Here is a 22,874-nt window from a genome sequence, read left to right as displayed (position 1 = left end):
CAGTCTTCTATTTTTAGATATTTAAGATATTTCCAGTTTGTGCTGTTAGAAATAACACTGCATTGAACAGCTTTGCGGGCAATGTTTCCTTTTAGGGTTCCACTTTAGGATAGACTCCGAAAGGGGGATTATTGCACCAAACAGTAGGAATGGTGTTAGAGCTCTTGGCATGTGTTGCAATTTTTTTCCCTAACCCCTCAAATAGCAGCACCAGTTTAAACTACTGTCAGGGTCTATCAGAAAGGACCTTTCCTGACATTTTAGAAGGATCTAGAACTAGAAATACCATTTGACCCAGCCATCCCATTACTGGGTATATACCCAAAGGATTATAAATCATGCTGCTATAAAGACACATGCACACGTATGTTTATTGCGGCACTATTCACAATAGCAAAGACTTGGAACCAACCCAAATGTCCAAAAATGATAGACTGGATTAGGAAAATGTGGCACATATACACCACGGAATACTATGCAGCCATAAAAAAGGATGAGCTTATGTCCTTTGTAGGGACACGGATGAAGCTAGAAACCATCATTCTCAGCAAACTCTCACAAGAACAAAAAACCAAACACTGCATCTTCTCACTCATAGGTGGGAATTGAACAATGAGAACACTTGGACACAGGAAAGGGAACATCACACACCGGGGCCTGTCTTGGGGTGGGGGGAGGGGAGAGGGAAAGCATTAGGAGATATACCTAATGTAAATGACGAGTTAATGGGTGCAGCACACCAACATGGCACATGTATACATATGTAACAAACCTGCACGTTGTGCACATGTACCCTAGAACTTAAAGCATAATAAAAAAGAAGAAGAAGAAGAAAAAAAAAGAACCAGCATTCTGTGTTGTTTCATCTTCATATGCTCCTCCCTGTTTTAAAAAGTAACTGAACTGAGGTTCACATGAAGGAATGCTCTGAGAAAGAACCATGCACAACTGTCTTTGTACAGATCTTGTTGAAGACATGGTCCTCTCTGTCACCAAAGGACCCAGTTTAAAAAAAAAAAAAAAAAAGCATGGTAGAGAAATTGCTCTCAGACTTCATTGCCAAGGAAAAGTGAACAACTGGTATCCATAGTCATTTGGAGTCTTACAGCTATGTGTGTTTATTTTGCCATTGGCCAGTAGGGAGTTTAAAAGCTCACTTTGCAGTGTCATGGAAGGCTTACTGTTTCACTTTATTTTGGCTTCAATCTGGTTTTCTCACCTTAAAAACAATTTTTACAATTGATTTTTTAACTACTTTAATTTCTTAAAGAAAAAAGATGTGATCTAAATTAACTAATACATAATTTTCCCTTAAAATGTTTTTGTCAAAAAGATATTGTCACTTTGAGTTGTATTTTACTGAGTATTAGTAAAATTGAGTATTTCTTCATTACTCATTTATAGTTCCTCCTTGGTGGTTTGCAATTTATTTCCTTTGTCCATTTACTTACTGAGGTCTTTTTTTTTTCCTTTATAATTTGTGTTTTGTGTGGTAAGACTATCAAGCCTATCAAACTTTTTCATATTTGTTGCGAATATTTTCCAGTTATTTTTTCTGACTGTGATTTTTTGACTTAAAAAAGTCTCTTTGTTATTTAGTATATTTTCCACAGTATCTTTGGAAGCATTCAGTCAATGAATTATTATTATTGTTCTTTGTAATTTCTTCCATTGCTTTTAAGCTTAGAAATTCTCCGCTGACTGAGAGGTTTGACAAATATAAACTTCAATTTTATCTAGTATTTAACTGCCTTAATAATTTTATAATAACTCTTTATTTGAAATTAATTTTGGTAAAGTTCATGTGGTTAGGATCTAGACTGATTTTTTTCTCATTCCCCTAAAATTCCTTTAAGATGTTGTATGTTGTTAAATCTATACATTGACTTTGGAAGAATAGATATCTTCAAAATATTCAGATTTTCCTTTCAAGAGTATATGTGTCTCTATGTATTCAACATTTCTTATAAATCTTTTAGTAAAATGTTGTGATTTTATTCATGTGGTTGTCACAATTTTCTTGCTAAGTTTATTCTAGGTATTTTATGTTTTCTCTTCCTTTTATAAATAGTGTCTTTTCCAATTATACCTTATAATGGATTATTGCCAATATGTAGAGTAGTTATGAATTTTTTGCCCATGTGTCTATATTCAGCCATTTTACTAAATTAACTTTCTCTTGATGTTTATCCATTTACAGTTCTAACAACTATCAATCATGATAGTTTCTTCTACTTTTTTCTTATTCTTACGTCTCAAATCTTTGGTCCATATTTGTATTCCATTAGCCAGAGCTTGTAAACCAAGCTAAATAATGTTGATGATAATAGGCCTCTTTATTTCATTCTTACTTTAATGGGAATGCCCCCAGTGTTTGCTTAGTAAGGATAACATGGTTGTCAGTTTGACATAAATATTATCTTCCTGAGAATGTATTTCCTTATACCTAGATTTCTAAAGAGTCAGGAGTGGGTGTGAAATTTTAAGAATTAACATTTTAACATATATTGAGATACAATCATGGAATTTTCTTATGTGATCATATGATTATTATTAATGTATTTCCTAACACTAGAGTATGCCTTCATCCTGATGAAACCTATGAGGTTGTGTTTACTCTTTTTTAAAAATATATATATAATGCCATATCCAATTTGCTGGGATTTTGTTCAAGATTTTTGCATCTTTGTCCACACTTGAGATTGTTCCATAGTGTGTGTGTGCATGTGTGTGTTTGTATTATCACTGTAGGTTTTTGTGTGTCATGGTTTTCCAGTTTCATAATTGACTGGAAATTTTTCAATGTCTTTGTACTCTTCAAAATAGTTAACATAGTAGCAATTATCTGATCTAAAAAAAGTTGAAGAAATAATTTTGTCTATATTCTTATTTATTTATATCTTGAAACATTCCAAGAAGAATGAAAGAGGTTTTACCAAAAGCTATATAAGAGGACAAAATGTAACTAAGACAAAATAAACTATTTGCATATATGTATCACAATTTTTACTGATACCGAGAGTTGAAAGAAAAGTTCCTTAGGTCACCTTAAAGGATACACAGCCCGACCTAGAGAGCAAAGCCCTTGCCACCATCCCCACAGTAGTAAAATGTTTCTTATAATATGTTATATACAGGTTCATGGCATAACACAAATGCATCAGTGTAATTAATACCATCTGCAAAGTATACAAAAAATGAAGTGCAAAGAAAAGAAAAGAAAAACAGCTCAGGTATGCAGCTCACCCAGTTGGTCTCACATAACAGGGGTGTAACATTCAAAGTATCAAATGGATGCATTGCATGGTCTTCAGCTCCTTCCTAAATATGTTTTAGTTACAATTGATCTTTTCATAAGAAATGAGCAGAAGAAGGTTTGAAGTTGTAATTGCTCTCTGCCAAGAATCTGGGGTGCAGATTCTCTATATCAACACCATATGCTTTGAGAATCAATCAAGGAGGACAGGGGCTGCCTCCCCTTCCAGGCCATCTGTCTGACTTTATGGCTGCTCCATCTGTCTGAGCAGCTCCATTCATGGCTCCATCCTCTCACCTCAGTGAGGCTGTGGAAGTGCTGGAGAGTGACCCTTGCCTTTGGGTATCTCTCCATGTTGCACTCTCTACATTTCAGTCAAGCCTCTGACATCCCTGATCGTCATTCTGCTGCCCTGTAGTGTAGGTCCTTGTTTTGTCCTGTACAGGGCCCCTCCGCTCAGGCCTCACATTCCCTGTGGTCCTGGTGAGTATATCAATCAGGCAGCTTATCCCTCCACTTGTCATGTGCCCCAGGTTGGGCCTTTCAGACTCTCCCGGGAATCCCAGGCTAGTCACACAAGGATGAAATGCAGAGGCAGCTGAATCATTCTAAAGGCAGAGCCTGAAAAGATGCTTCTGAGAGTTCAGGCTTCTCCTGGCTCCTGTCTTTCCCAAACCTGGTTCTTCACTTCTTTTGGGGATTGTCTTTGCTTCTCCTTTCTTTGGTTTTCTTCCAACCTCTCTCCTCTCTCTCTTTCTCACTGTCTCCAACCCCCCTTTCTCTCTCTCTCTCTCTCTCTCACACACACACACACACACAAACACACACACACACCCCCTTTCGTGGCCTAAGTTAGTCTCAGGTTCATTTTCTGATGTTTGCAGATCCTACACTGATAACAGGACACAAAATTAGATTCCAGGTCTGTGCAGCCCCTTTGGGTTGACACCTCAGTTGTACTGTGTGCTGGCTTATCACTTATTCCTGGAAACTGTCTCTCAGGTCATCTTCCACAGTCTGCAGCTTGGAGTCCAGTCCTGCCCCACACCTGAGAACAGCCCAGGTCTCCAGGGCCCCAGCCCACACCCAGGATGCTAGGCTTCTCTCATCCTGGAGAGGAGACTGAGTTCCCTGGGGGATTTCACCAACCTGAACCCTCATCAGATTTCCACTGCCCACCTGCCCATGATCCAAGAAGAGCTCTTTCCATTTGCTCCTTTTACTCTAAAGAGCCTCATCAAGTGTCCTGTTTATGTGCATGTGTTTCCAGGTAAGAGGAAATCTCGCACCACAGAGACAACGGTCCCTTTAGTCTCCTGCCCAGGCCTTGTTCTATCAGGCAGGTTTCTACTGTCCCCAAGGTTAAGGCACTCTGTAAGGAAGAAGATAGCAATTTTCAGTGGCACTTCAGTCTCTTCTTCTCCCCTGAGGTAAATCTGGATGTGCTTTGTAAGTAAGAATACATAGCTCTGCCTTCTCTGGGACTCTAAGGTCTCAGCACAATCACCTCTAAGAGCACTGCTCATTCCCACTTATCTTTGAACTCTGCCTGGACTTTGTCTTCTTTGGGAAGGGTGGTATGTAGAAGGTGGCCATAAAAATGATATGGTACCAAAATGTCAAGCCTGTCAAGTTCTAGCCATCTTCTGCTAGTTCATGAACACTGCTCTCTATGCTCTTCTGGTCTTACCTATCAAGGAAATCTCTTCACTGAGCATTCTGAGAAGTGATGATCTGGAATATCTTCTATCCACTATGCTACTTCTGCATTCCCTCTGGGACAGTTTGGAGAAATGTGTTTTGAGATCTCTTTGATGGAAATCCTATACCAACTTCTGTTTTTCCAAGGACTCCCTATGCCTCCATTTTCAGGAAGTCTTCGGAGATGAGTTACCTCTTCTGGATGCAGGAGTTGCACAGCCTTAAGGTGATATCTGAGGCAGTGAGGCAGAGGGACAAGATGGAGCCCACCATACTTTTAGGGTACCCATTAGTGATGTGACTCCACCTCCCGTGGGATGAATGAGAAGGAGGTGGAAAAAGGGTAGACGCTTCTTTCCTAGCTTTTTTGAGAGAGCAGGCAAGTGCTCCACAGTCCTCAAACACAGAGCTTTTAGTAAACTATAGCTTAGACCTAATGCCAAAATGGGGCTTCCTTCTCCTTCCCTTGGAATTGACAATAACCTAGGATAAGCTTGATTTGACTTTATGTCAGTCATAAAAGTGTGATTTGCAGAGAATCTCTGGAAAGTATGTGGAGAAGAGGCACCGAGCAGGAGTTATAAAAGAACCTGCAGTTCTGAGCTGCCGATGCATATAAAAGTGGGCACAAATTGCATTATGGGAGATTTAATGTTGGTATAGGATGCACTGTCATGCAGGAAATGGCTAATAGAGTACCCAGAAACCAAACTTGGGACTGGGAGTTGAGTGAAGAGATAGTTTTAAAAATATCTTTATTATCAGGGAAGAGCTGTAGTCTAAGTGTAGAGAAAGGGAAAACCAATTAGACAGACTATTAATACCGAATGTTTCCATCATTAACACTCATTGTGTTGCTGCTTCTCAAAAAGCCATTTGTGACCCAAAAGTTGGTCAGCACCAATACCTTTAGATCATGCTAAAAATAGAAGTGAACCTAACTTCCTGAGAGCTTACTACATGCATTTTTAATAGCTAGATCATGTAGGGAAATCAGCATGTCTATTATTAAAATAGAAAAGCTGAGTGTTAGAACACTAATTTGGAGCAGGAAGATTATACGAGACAAATTCTGAACATGAAGATGATAATTTTCCCTTGAGCAGGAAAATAATTTAATAGAACTCAATGCATTAACAGACCTATAGTAGAATGTTAAAAAGAAATCCTAGCAGTGAGAATGGGGAAGACCTATGGGAATATTCAGAGTTGAGCTATAAATCATCTGGATACAGAGGATCCACAACACTTGCTACAGAGCTTAGAGCAGCAGGAGAAATCACTGAACGAAAAGGAGAGAGAAAAAATTCAAAGAGATTACCCTTGTCAGAAAAGGGGCACATGTTTGTTTGTTTGTTTTTTTAACTAAATTTTAAAAAAACTATAGATATGCAGGTTTCTCCAGATATTGTTATGCCATTACCCCTCCAAAGAAGGCACTGCAGAATTTAAAGCCATGAGTTCCTTATATAGAAAAACTCTTGATAATCCTTATTTTGGAAAACAAAGTTCAAGAAAAAATGTGAAAATTAATTAAATGTGTGAACAATTATTCAAAATGTGTTTAGCACCTTTCATATGAAAAGCATTGTGTTGGAGAGTTTGTGGGATTTAATATTGTAGAAAATGTGATGTCCTTGCCCTCAAAAAGCTGTTGTACTACAGGAAATGAAATGGAATTATTTATAATGAAGCTGGTAAGTAATGAGAGCCATATATGCAGTTGACCCTAAGAGCTAACAAGTGTGAAGCTGGGCAGGATGCTTTTCCCTATAATGGCTGCAGAGGTACAGTAGAGAAGGTGGTATTTGGTATCTCAGGTGGTGGGTATAGCTTGATTAACTTTACACAGGAGTAGAGAAACTTCTTTTTCTCTGGGTAGATACCCAGGAGTGGGATTGCTGGATCAAATAGTAGTTCTACTATTAGTTCTTTAAGAAATCTCCACATTTTTTCCATAGTGATTGTACTAGTTTACATTCCCACCAATGGTATAAAAGTGTTCCCTTTTCACCACATCCAGACCAACGTCTATTATTTTGATTCTGGTTATGGCCATTCTTGCAGAAGTAAGGTGGTATTTCATTGTGGTTTTGATTTGCATTTCCCTGATAATTAGTGATGTTGAGCATTTATCCGTATGCTTGTTGTCTTCTTTTGGAAAATTGTCTACTCATGTCCTTAGCCCACTTTCTGATGGAATTTTTTTCTTACTGATTTGTTTGAGTTCTTTGTAGATTCTGGATATTAGTCCTTTGTCAGATGTATAGATTGTGAAGATTGTCTCCCACTCCGTGGGCTGTCAATTCTGCTGATTATTTCTTTTGCTCTGCAGAAGCTTTATAGTTTAAGTCCCATCTATTTATCTTTGTTTTTGTTGCATTTGTGCTCGGTTTCTTGGTCATGAAATCTTTGCTTAAGCCAATGTCTAGAATGGTTTCTCCAATGTTATCTTCTAGAATTTGTATGGTTTCAGGTCTTAGATTTAAGTCTTTGATCCATCTTGAGTTGATTTTTATATAAGGTGAGAGATGAAGATCCAGTTTTATTCTTCTATATATGGCTTGTCAATTATCCCAGCATCATTTTTTGAAAAGCATGTCCTTTCCCAATTTTATGTATTTGTTTGCTTTGTTGAAGATTAATTGTCTGTACGCATGTTTAGAGCATCACAATTTGCAATTGCAAAATATGGATCCAGCTCAAATGCCCATCAATCAATGAGTGAATAAAGAAAATGTGGTATATATATATATATATATACATATATATATACACATACCATGGAATACTACTCAACCATAAAAAGGAATGAAATAATGTCATTCGCAGCAACCTAGATGTAAATGGAGACTATTATTCTAAGTGAAGTAACTCAGGAATGGAAAAGCAAACATCATATGTTGTTACTCATAAGTGGAAGGTAAGCTATGAGTATGCAAAGGCATAAGAATGATACAATGGACTTTAGGGACTCAGGCAAAAGGGTGGAAGGGCGGTGAGAGATAAAAGACTACACATTGGGTACAATGCACACTGCTCGCGTGATGGGTGCACCAACATCTCAGAAATCACCACTAAAGAACTTATTCATGTAACAAAACACCACCTGCCCCCTAAAAACCTATTGAAATACAAAATAAATTAATTTTAAAAAAAGAAGTAGAGAAACTTGATGAGTCTGTGGGGTATGCCAGTTAGCCCAGAATATCCATGTCTTCTCATCCCTCATTGGTTGAGGGTTCACAGACCTACTGTGCAAGCACTGGGGTGGCCAAGGGCAGAGATGGGTCAAACCATCCTGGCCTGTGTCATTCAGAACTTCCTCTGCAGTGAAGGCTCTGGCTCTCTGGTGGGCATTGATTTGAGACACATGAACAGGCAAAGGAGTTTGCACTTTAAATCACTGTGTAATCATGGAGTGATTTAAAGCAGGCAAATTGTGCTTCTTCTGGGAAGCTGTACTTCTTTTTGGAGTCTCCGAACCAATCCCTGGGACCCCACAATGCTGTGTGATGTGGTTCCACTCTTCTCAGCCACCATTCAGGTAATGGTAGCTCTTCTTCCTGGGACTGAGACATGAGGAACATCCCCCTTCCTTGCATCTTACCAGTTGCCACATTTACTGAGGCGAGACATTTTCTGAGTGACAAAAACTACCTTATCCTAGATGTGTAGATAATATAGGAACAAACAACATAGAGAGATTCAGTTATGGGCCCATAAAGCAAACTCAGGGTATGGCCCTGAATGGCCTAGAGTTTCCTTTAATTCATCTCTCTCCTTCTTAACAAGAATGTTTTCCAGACATCAAAATCTGCCTCTTTCAGAAAAAAGTATCTCTTGTGGGCATTTTCATCTTCCTTCCTCATCTCTACCCTACCACACACTTCTAAGTGACACACTGCCTTCCCCTTTGAGCCACCAGAGGAGGCTAGAGACCTCTTCCGAGTTTCTTTCTTTGACCCTGCCTGGGGCAGCTTCTTCCCTTTTGCTTGTTAAGATCCTGAAGCCATTCTGACTTTAGGCAATTATTTGTCAAACACCTTCTGTGATGTAGTAGCTGTGCTAGAACCTTGGAATACAACAGATGGAGACATCCATCTTGTTTTCCCAACAGAAATAAACTTGAAACACAGCTCAACTCAAATCAGTAGACATTTGTGGAGTATCTACTGTGTGCCGGGTGCTCTTTTAGGGCTGGAGAGAGTATAAGGATGCTTTCAGCTGTGAGCAAAAGTCTCTAACTTAAAGTGGCTCTAAAAAATAAAAAAGAGGAAATATATTACTACACAACAGAGGTAGGGCTGTTCCAGACATGGCACACCAGGGTTCTGGAACCACTTCTCTGAAATTCACTTGACTCTTACATCCTTCATGTGTTATGTCATCAGGCTCCCTCCCCTCCATGATTCCAGGATATTTGCAAAGTTCTATATGTCACATTCAAGCAAATAATGTCTAAAGACACAAATGGGACTTCTTTGCTTAATTTATATTTTCGGGAGTAAGGAAAGCTTTCCCAAAAGCTGTCTAGAAATCTTCCCTGCCACTGTCATTGAGCAGAATTGTGTAACAAATCCATGCCCAAACCAATAACTGAAAGGGAGAGAGGAATTAACATGACTGATTTGGACCAATTAGAATGTAATGAGCCCATTCCCTAAAGCACATAGTCATGTGAAAAGTGGTAGATCTCAGTTTGCTGAGGGGGTCGGAGCTCTGGGCAAGAATCTCGAGAGCTTGTCAGAAGAAGATGGCAGTGGAGTCATGCGTTGCACTGGAAGAAATTAACAAAGATCTGGAGAAGCCCACCAACCAAGAGAAGACATGTCCGAGCTGTCCTGTGGTCCAGTGAGTGGCAGATCCACACTTAGATGGATGCAACCTTGAATTAACTGACTAGATTAGTAAAAGAAGTCTACCCAGGAGCTAGAAAGAAGGGCACAAACTTCAATTTTGCAGTTGTTTTATGGATCTTAAAAGACATTGCTATCAAGTAAAGGAAACTGGAAGTGTCATGTCTGGTAGAAAAGGGGTGAATGATGAATAACCCTAAAGTGGCAGCAGTTCCAAATAGATTATTTGCACATAGCAATTACTCCTCCAAACCAGGCACCACTTCTCTCAGGGCACATGAGACCATATTAAATTTTATTTACTATTTTTTGCATTTATTTTCCAATTAGTTATGTAAAATTCCTTATATAGTCTTTTTCACCTTATTTCCATTGAGCCTTTAAACTCTAAACACACTGTAATGCATCTATGTAGGAGTTATATTTGGTTGTGCTATGGAATGAATATTAATAGAAGGTCCATATTGTTTCAAGCCCTGCTGTAAAATATGAAAAGTGCTCTTAGCATTCTGTATAAAACTGTATTGTTAAATATATGTGTGTAGTTTTTGAAAAGGTAAATCCCTAAATAAAATCAGGATTCTCTGAGGTAAGCATAAAGTATCATATGTGTGTGGAAGCTGGACTGGATGTTGGTAGGGCAACCAGCAGAGTTGGATAGAAGATTGATCTGGTGCCTTTTTAAATATGATTTGTTATTCCTTATACTTTCCTATTGCCTGCACATATTTTTCTTCAAGTAAAGTGAAAATTATGACCAATAGTTCTAACTATTGAAGTCTAACTAAAGAAGTCTTTCTTCAGGAAAAGATTGAAGTTTCTTTTGTTATATCTGCTGGTGCTACTTCATGTTATCATGCTTCCTTGTGTGTTGTTATTTTATGTGCTTCATTATTTTCTAACTTTCATTTATTTGTGTGATTTTTTTTTGAAGTCCAGGATGAGGGAGGGCTCCTCCACATAGGATTTGCATTTCTTTCTATCAGGGATCTGGGAAATTACCAACCCAATATTAAACTGAATTATAGTTTGTTGAGAATTTGGGGCTAGAGAGCTCTATGACTTGTATTCAGTTGAAATTTCTCAGGTAAGCATATTCTACCTCTACTCCATAGCCACATTCTCTTGCTTTACTAAGCATCAAGGCAACATTTTCAGCAGTCCCCTATATTGGTAGAGGTAGGGAGCATTGATCTCTGGTTTCCCTTGCACTGAAAGTGTAAACCTTCAGGTTGCTTGTAATGGAGGTTGGGCTGTGCCTCACTATTAGATTCAATAACTTGGGCAGGTCCTAGGTTTTGTCTTGTATCCCCCTCACGTTAAAAAGGCAACGAAAACCTACCCCATCATATTACTATCAAACATCTCGTAAAAGGATAGGAGGATGGCTGTTTAAGAAGTATTCATTAGAATTTTACCATTTAGCAAAACCCAAATGAAATAGTGGATAAGTAGCAATAATCATCAACAACCGCTAACATCACAAAAGTGACAATTAGTATATGCCTCCTAATTAAACGACACATATGTAGTAGTTTCATTTAAAAAAAAACAAAACCTGCCTCTGATAAGCCTCTCGATCTATTTTCTGGATTGCAGGAAATACAGGGAGCAGCAGAGCATGTTAAATAGCATAACGGGAACAAAATCAGTAAAATCCAGACTGTGGAGAGCTCTCTACAGGACATATGGTTTCTTCATCTATAGTAAATTCTGAAGGGAAAAGAAAGGAAGGATGAACCAATAGATAAATAGAGATTTAAGAGACATATCAACCAATTGCAATGTATGGTAGACCTTATTTGGATCTTGATTCAAACAAACTAATTTTTTTTTGTTTGTTTTTCTATAAAAAGGGGTCTCAGCATTTTTAGTTAACAGCACAACTGTGACAATATACTGATACATCTTTAGATAACACAGATCAAATTCTTATTTTATGAAATAATGTTGATGATTTAACCCTACACCAATCCCACGAATACAGGTTGGCTGCAAGGAATACACAAACGTATCCAAATAGTACAACAGATTTATCAAGAAAACACCTTTCATATTAAATGCAGACCATATTATTAAGTATGAGGGCAATTTTAAGTTCAGAAACCAAACACGTAAAGGGTACTGTAAAGAAATGCTTCCATAACCACTGTGTCTACATAACTAACAAAATGTAATTCTTCTCTGAAGTCCCCAGATGTAGGCAACTACTAGTTAAAAGCAGATAGCATTTAGAAACAAAAAAAAACCAACTCCATTTTCAAGGAACTTAAAGAGATTATATTTCAACAAATTAAGTCCTCATTCAAACAAACTAATTTTTAAAAACATAAAATAAGAGGGCGAGTAGGAGGGTAGGAGACAGGGGTGTCTATGGAAACAATGTGAGTTGCCCAAACTCAGTGTGGCAGCACCCTTCTGGTTCTGGTTGCTGATCTTCCACAATTTTAGAAAGGAAATGGGGGCACCAGCCACAAGAGCAATCCACTTGCCAAACTGCCTTCCTAGAACCAGGACCTGTCCACATGTCCACGGCTGACTTCATAAGTGGGAGCTCTGCAGCTCCTTGGGGCATTTGGTCAAGACTACAATGAGTTTTGGAGCCAGAGGAAAGCTGAAGAGCACACTGAACGGGAGAAACAGGGATAGGGTCCATGTGGATCTGGGTGTAGGCTTAAAGGAGCCCACCAATAGAACCTGGCCACCAGAGAGGTGGCCTCTTAAACTTTAGAGTTGTTTAATGTATGGAGCATGGAGACCAACCCCTTGTTTGCCCAGGTCTAAGGATTGTACTGGTTGGAATGAATACCTGTGTGTATATTAAATTGCCAAGGATTAAGGCAGGATTAGTGTTCAGGAAGTGACATCAACTTGGGAGTCAATCAGGAAAGTTGTAGAGTGACCTGGAGGTCTGAGCATGCTAGCCACATCTAAAAGTAGTGGGTGAAATAACCTGATGAAAGGAGATTTATAGCAGTAGGTTTCAGGGAGGACGGATGAAGAATGTTCTGGAAGTAGCAATGCAGAACAAGGACACCACCTTCCTATCTCCAGACACAGGTGATGCAAGCATTGGAGGGAAAAGTCAGCCATCACTTGAGAGGGTTGTGGGAGAGCAGCCTCTTAGGAGGGCAAGCCATACTTCCATGAGAAGAGAAAGGTGAAGAGAATACTTGGAGATGAGGTTGAGGATATTGGGCATTTTGCTAACGGTGGACTTCGAAGTCCAGGAGGCATAGTCAGAGGGTTTCAGGAGTTGGATAGTGAGAAAGGGACAGAATACAGGATGTGCTGAGCCTTATGAGTATTAGAATGTAAGAGATGAGAAAAGCACTTGAGATTTTGGGGCTTCTTGTGTTCACTGATACAAGCAGGCATTAAGGGCTTAACAAGACGAACATTGGTAGACCCAAAACATACTGTTTTGACTCCCGCGGGCCACAGCCTGACACGGGCATGCCCCCACCCCCTGGCTCCCACAGCCACCTACCGGAGGCATGGCACAGGGAGGGCCTCGCCTCACTGTCACAGCAGCATGGCACAGCAAGATCAACTTCATGCTCAGTGCCAAAGCTGATGGCAAGACCATTCTAAAAGGCCTCCAGTCCATTTTCCAGGAGCAGAGGATGGCAGAGTCTGCACACCTGGCAGGTTAATGGCTAGTTAGCAACCTACAAATGGAAACACAAAAACAGCATCTTTGCCAATTTGAGAATTTACCTACATGGATTGGTGTTGCTGGACCTTCAGAGTTACAATGATGACTTGCAGGGCAAAGAAGAGATTGACAGCCTTTCAAACAATGTAGAAAAAAGAATGAAAGAATTGAGTCAAGACAGTACTGGGCTGGTGAAGCGATTACCACCTGTAGTTTGAAGAGGGGCCATCAACAGACTTTGGTCCACCACCAATGGGCACCTGGTTGAATATGACATAGATGAAGTGGTGTACAATGAAGATTCACCTTATTGGAACATTACAGTTCTACACTAGAAGCAATTTGGAAATATTCTCATCCTTAGTAGGGATGTTGATTCGGCAGAGTGATTTGGCATATACCTGGGCCATCACGGGCAGCAGCAAAGCAGATTTCACTGGCAAAGAGGTACTGATTCTCAGAGGCTGAGATGGGGGCATATTATGTGAAATAGTCAAACTAAAATCAAAGATGGTCACTATGGTAGAGATTGACCAAATGGTGATTGATGGATGTAAGAAATATATGCAAAAAAACATGTGGTGATGTTGTAGACAATCTTAAAGGAGGCTGCTATCAGGCTCTGATAGAAGACTGCATTCCAATACTGAAGAGGCACACCAAAGAAGGGAGAGAATTGGATTGTGTGACTAACGATTTGACAGCTGTTCCAATCTCCACATCTCTGGAACAAGATTCCACGTGGGAGTTTCTCAGACTGATTTTTGACCCATGAATGAATGTATTGAAACAGGATGGGAAATATTTTACACAGGGAAACTGTGTCAATCTGACAGAAGCCCTGCCACTCTATGAAGAACAGCTTGGGTGCCTGTATTGCCTTGTGGAATTCTCAAAGGAGATCGTCTATGTCCCTTCAAACTTCGAATTGTGGGTATTTTACGCTGTCTGGAAGAAAGCTAAACCCTGAAGATGAATATCCCTTAATCACATGTGCTGCAAATGGCCTTTTTCACTTCCATATGCTGTACATGACATTGAAACAAGTCAGGCAATTGATTGTGAATTCCTTGAAGTTTTCTTTTTAATTATTATTTTTAATTTTAAAAAGCAAATGGCAAATGTATATTTTGATGAGCTTAGGGTGTTTTTTTTTTGAAAGCCAGCTGAAGGATGGTTCAACAGCACAGCAAGGACTGCCAAATGCACTAACACCCTAGAATGTGATTTTTGTTACTTTTTACTTCTCCGTGGGCTTTGTTTTTTTGTTTTGGTTGTGATAGACTTTCAATTTGGATGTTTGGAGGAATGAACATCATTGTTTTGTTCTGGAGGGAAGTTCTTGGTGGTGTTTCTTTCACCCAATATTGACTTAGATATTAAAATGTGGTGCTTATAAGACAGAGTTTAAAAAAAATGAATAGTAATACTTCGATTAAAATTACAAAAGAGACAAAAAATAGTTTTGAGTGTTGTGGAAGCTGAGTGTTGGGGTAAGAAGAGTAGGTGTCTGCACTTTGCTATAGACTCCTGATAATAGTGAGGAGAAGTGGAGAGCTGTGTGGACTTGGTCCAAGAGTATGGGGCTGTCTTCAGACATCTGCTGTGTAAGCCAGGTGTAACTCTGACTTTCCAGAGCATCTTACAAAACCAGTTCTCCAAAGCGCAGGCTTTGGAAAACCTTGCCCTGACTACTAAAAGAGGAAGAGCAACTGACATTTATTCTATATCCATTGTGTACTAGGCACTGTGCTTCTTGTGTATATTATAAAATATAACCACTATAGCATCTGTACTTAGTGTGAATTATTTTTATGAAAACCACTTTGCTGATGCAAAAACAGACCTCTCATGCTCATTAGGTGTCTTTCACAGCTTGTTTTTTAGCATCACAAGAAGACACCCTGCATTGAGGAACAAAAGTCCTGAGGTGTAGGAGGGCAATGACTTTAGAGTAGTGGGATTCTGTGGGGATTGGGGGTATACCCCTTTTCCCTCCGTCCGCTTCTACAAGACAAGTGTTTTCAGAAGAGAGAAAACATTTCATTATAATGAAGGCATGAATAAAACTAGTCTGAGTGCTGGATCCAAGGGGCCTGGGGCCAAGGTGTGTGCCAGGCAGGACACAAGAACCAGAACTGCTTTAGAGGGCAAGTCCAGGAACCAGGGCACAACATCATCATGACAAAATGTTTCATGTCCTCCAAAGACACAACTTTAAAATAGCCTTTTCCAGTGCAACCTGGTCTTAAATGGGATGTTTCCGGCAAACTCACAATCAGGGATTTTCCTAAAGGAGCTGTTACCTTCAAATGCATCAAGACACAAAAATCCAGTAGAAAAATCAATTCACTTTAAAAAAATATCTTCCACGGACAAGATAGGAGAATGATTTAAGGAAGATACAGCATAGCATAAAGAACGTTGATCATGTTTAAAGTTTGTTTCATGGTTTTCTGAACTTCCATCACTTGGAGAAACAATCCATTATTCTGCAACAGTTTGGGGGAGGTTCTCAAAAAGGTAACCGTTTGAGAACTCAGTGAATTGCCAGCACATTTTGCAGTTGGAAGCTCAAATTTTTATAAATAACATGCGGGGAATCCAGATAGGATTTGTTATTTTTTAATTTCACAATTGTATTTCCAATGCTGGATTCTTAGGCACTTCCTTGTCATAGTAGCAGCACATTAATTTTAGCCTAAATAATTATTTAAATTATTTAACTATTTAAATTATTTAACTATTTAAATAATTATTTTACTAAGAAGAATCCACAAAATGAAAATGAGCACGTTCACTAATTTTCATGTTGCCTGACCATCTCATAGCACCATGGTCACAGACTGCAAAGCCTCTCACCAGAACAAGACAGACCAGCAAGGAAGTGTAGGTTCAACAGCACATGAGAATCATAACTTTTAGTTCCAGAGTGTCTGAACCAGAGAGGAGGGAAAATGAGAGGCCAAGAGTCGTCTCCATTTTCTTCTCTTCACAGTATCCTGCATAGTGGCACAAATCGAACTGGAAAGCCCAAGCTAACAACACCGCCCTGGGCGAACCGCCTGGCTCCACCGGCTCCTCTGGGCAGCAGGCTCCAGCCTGGGGGTGCCTGACAGCTCTCCTTCCCCGGCGCCTGTATTATACATGTAACATTTATATTTCTGTCCACACAGCGTTCATTCAGCCATCCATTCAATCACCCAGGCATATTTACACGGATGGAACACATTCGCGGAGAGATGTGTGTGTTTGAGTTCCAATCACTGCAGCCCGTACTGGCGCGGCGCTTTGTCTCGCTTTGGGTCACCACCACAGGAGCAACGATTTCGGGGACGGCACACGCCTGTGTGACCGCTTCCCACTCCACTTGGGTTCCGTGAGCGCGCGGAGCCGGAGGAGTCAGGGACGTGAGGATGCCCTACTTCCCGCAGCACCCGGATGCCAGGGTCCGCGTCGGAAGGCCCGGGAGGGCGACGCCCTCCACTGCTGCCGCGGGGTGGGTGCGCCAGGCCTGGGTGTGGCCTCGCGGGAGCGAGTTTCTCTCCAGCCGCCTGGCCCACCGATTTGGAACAGTGAAGCTCGAGTTGGGGTCTCCTGCACGCCAAGGGGAGAAATGTTTGTTTCTGACAACACAAGCAAAATTCTCTCTCCTGTACGCCAAGGGGAGAAATGTTTGTTTCTAACAACACAAACAAAATTCTCTCTCTCTCTCCCTCTCTCTCTCTCCTCTCCTCTCTCTTTCTCCCTCCTCCTCCTTTCTTTCTTTCTCTTTCTTTCTTTTTCTTTCTTTCTTTCTTTCTTCCTCCTCCTCCTTCTTCTTCTTCTTCCTCCTCCTCTCTCTCTCTCTATCTCTCTCTCCCCCCCCCCTCATATTTGGTTGTTTCCCCTCTAAGGGGCCACTTTCAATATCTGCCTGTGAGCCCAGCTGTCTGGCCCTATCTAGCATTGGGGAGACACTAGACTTAACCCAGCGAAGTTTTCTTCTGTTTGCTTTTGCTGTGCCCAAGTTTCCTCTGGACTTGTCTGCCAGCGTCGGGGTGGGGGCTGGGGGAGTAGGCAACCTAGCTCTGCCTGGTTGCTCCCTGGAAGCCAAGTCGAAGTGAACAAGTCAGTCCCAGGCCCGGAAATAGAATACAAACCCTCTTTTTGTCCGGTACTAACAGAGTCCAGCAGTCAGAACTCCCTCGCGTCTCACGCTGGACCTGACCCGGGGCGCCGCCAAGTGCGCAACGCACAGTCACAGTTGGTGACTAATTAAGGACTGCCCCCCCTCTCCTTCACCTGCTACAAACTCAGAGCCCTGACTTCTCCAGAAGTACCTACCACTTGGAGGTGGCTCTCCTTCCCCGCCCCCTGCCCCAGTCCCACACCGCAGCAGCGCCTCAGCACCGCGACTTGCCGGAGCACCGCGAGTGGCGCGCGGCTCCCGCCTCCCCTGCGCGCCGTGACTCCCTGCACACCGCTGGTACTCTCGCCACGCCGCCGCCCGGCACTGCAGCACCAGGGGGAGGAGGCAGGCGGAGGAGGGGAGGAGGACCGCAGCGTGCAAGCCGGGAGCCACTTTCCCGCCCCTCCTCTCGCCGCTGACACGCTCAGAGGAGTCACCACTCCGCGCGCTGCAGGCGAGAGTGGCAGACGGAGGCAGCCCGGGGAAGCGAGCCGGAGCGGCGCCCGCACTGAGGCGGCTGCAGTGCTGACACCACTCAGGGCAAGGGTCTCCGACGGCTGGAGCGGTGAGTGGGGGAGGTGAAGCGGGCATCCGCGGGGAGACTTTCCCCCGCTGCTGGATTTCTCTTCCTCACTGGTGGCCGGGCGCTGCAGCCTGGGGAAGTTTTTGCAGCCTTTCGGAAGCGCAACTTTGCCCCGCCTGCCCCCTGGGAAGCGGCTGCAGGTGCCCGCTGCTGTGTAGGCGCCTTTGTTGGAGAGGGACCAGGAAAGTAGGGGTAAAATAGATGCAGTGACCCCCGGGTTCGCTAGGGTAGGTCTGGGGACTGGGTCGCACTTTATCTGGGATTCCCAGAGGAGGTGGGTGGGCAGCAGCCGGGATGCAGGGGCCGCGTCTGCAGAGACCGCCACGCTCTTTTTTGCTTGTGTGGTTTGACGGGCAGGGATAGGCAGATTCAAATCTAGCAGCCCAGAGAGCCCGGGGCTGGGTACCTGGACCTATACCTTCATAGCAGCCTTAGGCTCAACTTTTCGGCGGGGATCCCTCTGCAGACGTGCAGGTGGCGGGAGAGCAGAGGTAGCCGCAGTAAGTGCTGAGAGAGCCTGAAAGAAACACCATGAATTTTCAAACTCTCCCACATACATTCCCGAAGCGCCTGTCTAGCGTCTAAGAGACAGCAAGAGAGGGCTGGAGAGCAGGGGAGCCCGCGGGGCTGAGGCTCTTTGTCAGCGCCTGCACTTCCTACGTTACAACGCCTTCATTCAGCAAAAACCTTTCGGGCGCCTGCTGTGCGCCAGGCCAGGCGAAGCAGACCCGAGGCTGTGAAGCTCAGAGGGGAGAGGGACCGATCCCAGTAAATAAGCTACCGAGGTAATCTTAGATGGCGATGAGGGCAGCAAAAGCCATCAGCCGACCCTCTGACCCTTTCTCTTAGTGGACTTTTCCCCCTCCGCCTGGGTTCTAGAACTGGGAAGACTTTTCTCCAGAGCGTCGCGGGGAGCGCCCCGGGCTGGGCCCACGGGGACTGCGGAATACGGGGATGAACTTGGCTTGGGGCAGCCAGCACACCGCGGCAGATGAACAATCGGGAGCAGATCTGTGGGCGTGCGGGGACCTTAGGCGGCGCGCGGGGGCGGGGGGGGAGGGGCTGAGCCACGGGGGCTAGAGGTGCCGCCTGGACGGCCTGAGCTGGGGGCGCTCGCGTCACCTGCTACGTGTGCGAGTGATGCAAATGCAGACCCGCGAGGGGCGGGCGGGGGTGGCGGGTGGGGGCAGGCGACGGAGTCTCCGTCTGGGAGCGCGCGTGTGTGCGTCAAAAGCTCTGGGTTGATGGATGCCCCGCGGCGCGCCTGGCGCGGAGAGCGGCGACCCGGCGGGGCAGCGGGGGGCGGGAGGACTGCGGCGGCGCGGGGCGGCGAGGAAAGCCCCGCACGGCCTGGGCTGGCGGGCAGGCGGCTCCGCAGTGCGCCGCAGTGCCGGGAAGGAGCCGCAGCTACCAGGCGCTCCCCGGGGGACCGAGGAGATGAGGCGTCTTTTAAGGCTCATGAGAGCCTTAAGGAGATGAGACCGGGATGCCGTGATGGTCTCCTCTCCCGCTGAACCTACTCCCTTCATACTTAGCTGACTGCTAGCGCGGTAGCTTCCGTTTAATTCTTATCCTTAATTCTGAAGAATGTGGCATTAATCTCTCAGGCGTTCACTCATTTTCCATGGCAAGTTCCGAAAGGCCTCGTGCTCGTGGCAAGTTTTCATGTGAACGCCTAGGTGTTGAGGTTCGTGAGGTTCTGTAGTGCCAACCCGTTGCGCCACCATTCTGCAGGATTTTTGGCAGGAGGCCTGGCCTCTAAGTGAGGTTTAAGAATGTCTTTCAAAACAATGTGCCGCATTCCTCTTTCATGGCATAAAAATACACGTTAAAAACACTACTGATAACGCATTCTCTAGTGGAAAATAATAAATCAAATCCACGATCCATTCTATTCTTTTTTTTAAAGACCACTTTCTGGAAACCCAGTGACAAAGTTTTTCTACTGGCTTTACTGAAGGAGCCCAAATCTGCAGTATGTAGGCAAAATGAATGAAAGGGGACTGGGTTGGGAAAGAAGAAAGAAAGGAAGGGAGGGAGGAAGAAAAGCAGTTATCAAGGAACCCAGAGACACAGATGCTAGTCACCATTTCCCCAAATATTGTGTTATGTCACCTTGGGCAGGTTACTTACCCTCTTGGGTTCATCTTCCACCTCTGAGAATTGTGAAAAATAGCTTATACTAGCTCTTATGTACCTTACAGGGTTGTTTTGAAGACAAAAGAGATAATCTCAGAGAGCTTTGGCTTTGGAAATACAAATTTTCCATGAATGGAAAATATTAGCAAACAAAGCCCCTACACACACACACACACACACACACACACAGAATTTTATCTTTTAAAAAATTCTAGAGACTTTTCCCAGCATTGTTTTTTTAATGAAATTTGACCCTCAATGTGAGCAAATGCAGACAGCAGACTTTTCCTAACAGTGTAATATGCAATCAAATGCCATTAGCTGCTGACTGTCTGGAGAAGGAAAAAAAGAAGCTCTGGATCACATCTGAGTGTTTTGTTCATGTAGTGGAGAGATCAGATTTATTTTTCATGACCCAATGACAGTGAAAGTAGCTTCTCTGATCTGAGCAGCAGACTGGCCTAACAGCTTGTAAGTAAAACTCCTATTCATTATTAACCCTATCATATTCCTTAAGTGTGGAAATGCTTCAAATAATAGGATCCAGTTCCCAATCTCCAGGAGATTACGGCAAAGGCATCATAATGTGCAATATATCACGTGAGGACAAGTACTAGAAAACCCATTTCCTATAATTAGGAGTGTTAGCTCTTATTCTTAAGCAAACTTGATGACATATTGTATGAATAAAAGCATGTGATTTGTCAAAATGGCTCCTTAACCAGCCCACTGTTGTTATTCATATTACTCCAGATGATGGTAGATTTCTGTGAGCAGTGAAAGCAAAATGCCTCTTATTCTATGCAGCTATATCAGGGGAAAACCTTCAATACACCAGCGTATTTCTTGGTTCCATGTTGGTGAGGTTCCTGTTTGACCGTGGTTCACAGCATACATAGTATTCTCCATTTAAACACAAACTCATCATTTCAATGAAGTCCGTTTATAAACCCAGGAAAGGCAGCCCCTGGCAGGTATATATAGTTTTGATGCAACATTGCCACATTATTTTCAATCTCTGCTTTGCTTTTTCAATCTCTGCACAGATTGCCACATTGTTTTCAATCTCTGCTTTGTTTTTTCAATCTCTGCACAGTTGAGCAACCAGCGTAAAATGTTGCAGTGGTTTGAATTTGGAGGTTTTTTCTTTATTTGAGACAGCTAAGAATAACAATGGGAATGAAGTTACGATTTTAATTCTTGCTAGAAATATGTCTTAATGGGATACTAAAACACAATTTTATTTTATCACAAACAACCTCTCCTAATTAGGGACAGCAGTAGTATTTGCACTTGAGGATGGCTTCTCTATTGAGAGGTATTGAACAAAATGAAATAAATGGACAGGATGGATTGGATGATTTGGTCCTTTCTAGTTCTAATATTCTTTCTTTCCAGGAAATAGAGAAATATATGATGAGTTATATTTTAAGTTTGAACTTTGCTTATAAGTAGTATAGAAAATGTGTTTTTAAAATTTAACTCATGTTAAAATTTTACATGAAGCTATAGGCTCTGTTTTTGTAGATAAGTGGTCCATTAGATTTTGTATTATGCCATTAGATGTATGAATTAAAACAATTTTAGGGATCAAATTTGAAAAATAATTCCTGCTTAACATAAAGAAGATACTCAGATCAATTTAGTGTGACATTTAAAATATTTTCTGTTGATCACCTAATGTACGTTATACTTGCTACATCTTTTCCCATAGATAGTATATAATACAAATGATTAAGACTGGACACTATAGGGATGGGCTTCAGTCTTCTGACAATCTTGGACCCTCTTACAAGTCAAGAGTACAGTGAGATTTATCACAAGTGAAACCAAGAGAGCTTTCTCTTATCATTTTCCACTGTTTGGAAACCCTAGAATCCTAGAGTAGCCAAATAGACCAGCGATTCTCAAATAGTTGTGTATATCATATTTTTCTGGGGAGCTTGTTTAAGTGGGAATTTCGAGCCCCATTCTAGACATTCTAAATTAATGGTTCCATGTTTGGGTCCAGAATGTGCTGTTTATCAAGCTCTGCCAAGTGAGTTGGATGTTATCATTAGGAGAACCAGATATGCAGATGCACTTGAACTAGTACTAGATAGGATAGCAAGAACCCAGAATGCATGGACTTTCTAAGCTATGTTTTCCTCCTTAATATTTACCAAGTATCTGCTGGAAGCCCTCAGTGAAATACCATTCTGTTTTGTGAGACAAATGTAAAGAGGACTAACTTCTTTGGTAAAAGCCATAGGAGTGAGTGACATGGGTGGTTGGGAATGACTCCATGGAGACAGTTGTATATTTGGTAGCAAAGAAGGGAAGGGCATTGGCAGAAGGAACATTGTAATGACAGGTCAGTTGAGTGCAATAAAGGCTGAAAACCTTTGCATGGCCTTCAGAGCCCTAGGTGGTCTGGCCTCTGCTCACTTCTGCAGCCTCATTTTACATGAGCCCCAAACCACTTCCATCCCCAGCAACCTTCAATCATCAGTCTCCTTCTGCAACCT

The 22,874-nt window shown here is 42.4% G+C and overlaps 1 protein-coding gene and 1 pseudogene across 1 annotated transcript in view; both read left to right on the top strand.

Annotated features, from left to right (window-relative positions):
- Positions 1 to 13,313: 13,313 nt before the first annotated feature.
- On the top strand, positions 13,314 to 14,444 carry LOC101150813 (spermine synthase-like; annotated as a pseudogene).
- A 3,555-nt stretch (positions 14,445 to 17,999) lies between these two features.
- Positions 18,000 to 22,874, top strand: part of SV2C (synaptic vesicle glycoprotein 2C) — a 247,578-nt gene continuing 242,703 nt past the window's right edge. The window contains exon 1 of the mRNA XM_004058659.5: positions 18,000 to 18,210. The gene's annotated coding sequence lies outside the window, so the exon portion shown is untranslated. The remainder of the gene's footprint in view (positions 18,211 to 22,874) is intronic.

This window comes from Gorilla gorilla, chromosome 19 (assembly GCF_029281585.2).
Source record: "Gorilla gorilla gorilla isolate KB3781 chromosome 19, NHGRI_mGorGor1-v2.1_pri, whole genome shotgun sequence".
NCBI classification, from domain to species: domain Eukaryota; kingdom Metazoa; phylum Chordata; class Mammalia; order Primates; family Hominidae; genus Gorilla; species Gorilla gorilla.
The sequence above is the reverse complement of the archived record's forward strand: the minus strand, read 5'-3'. Positions and strand labels throughout refer to the sequence as shown.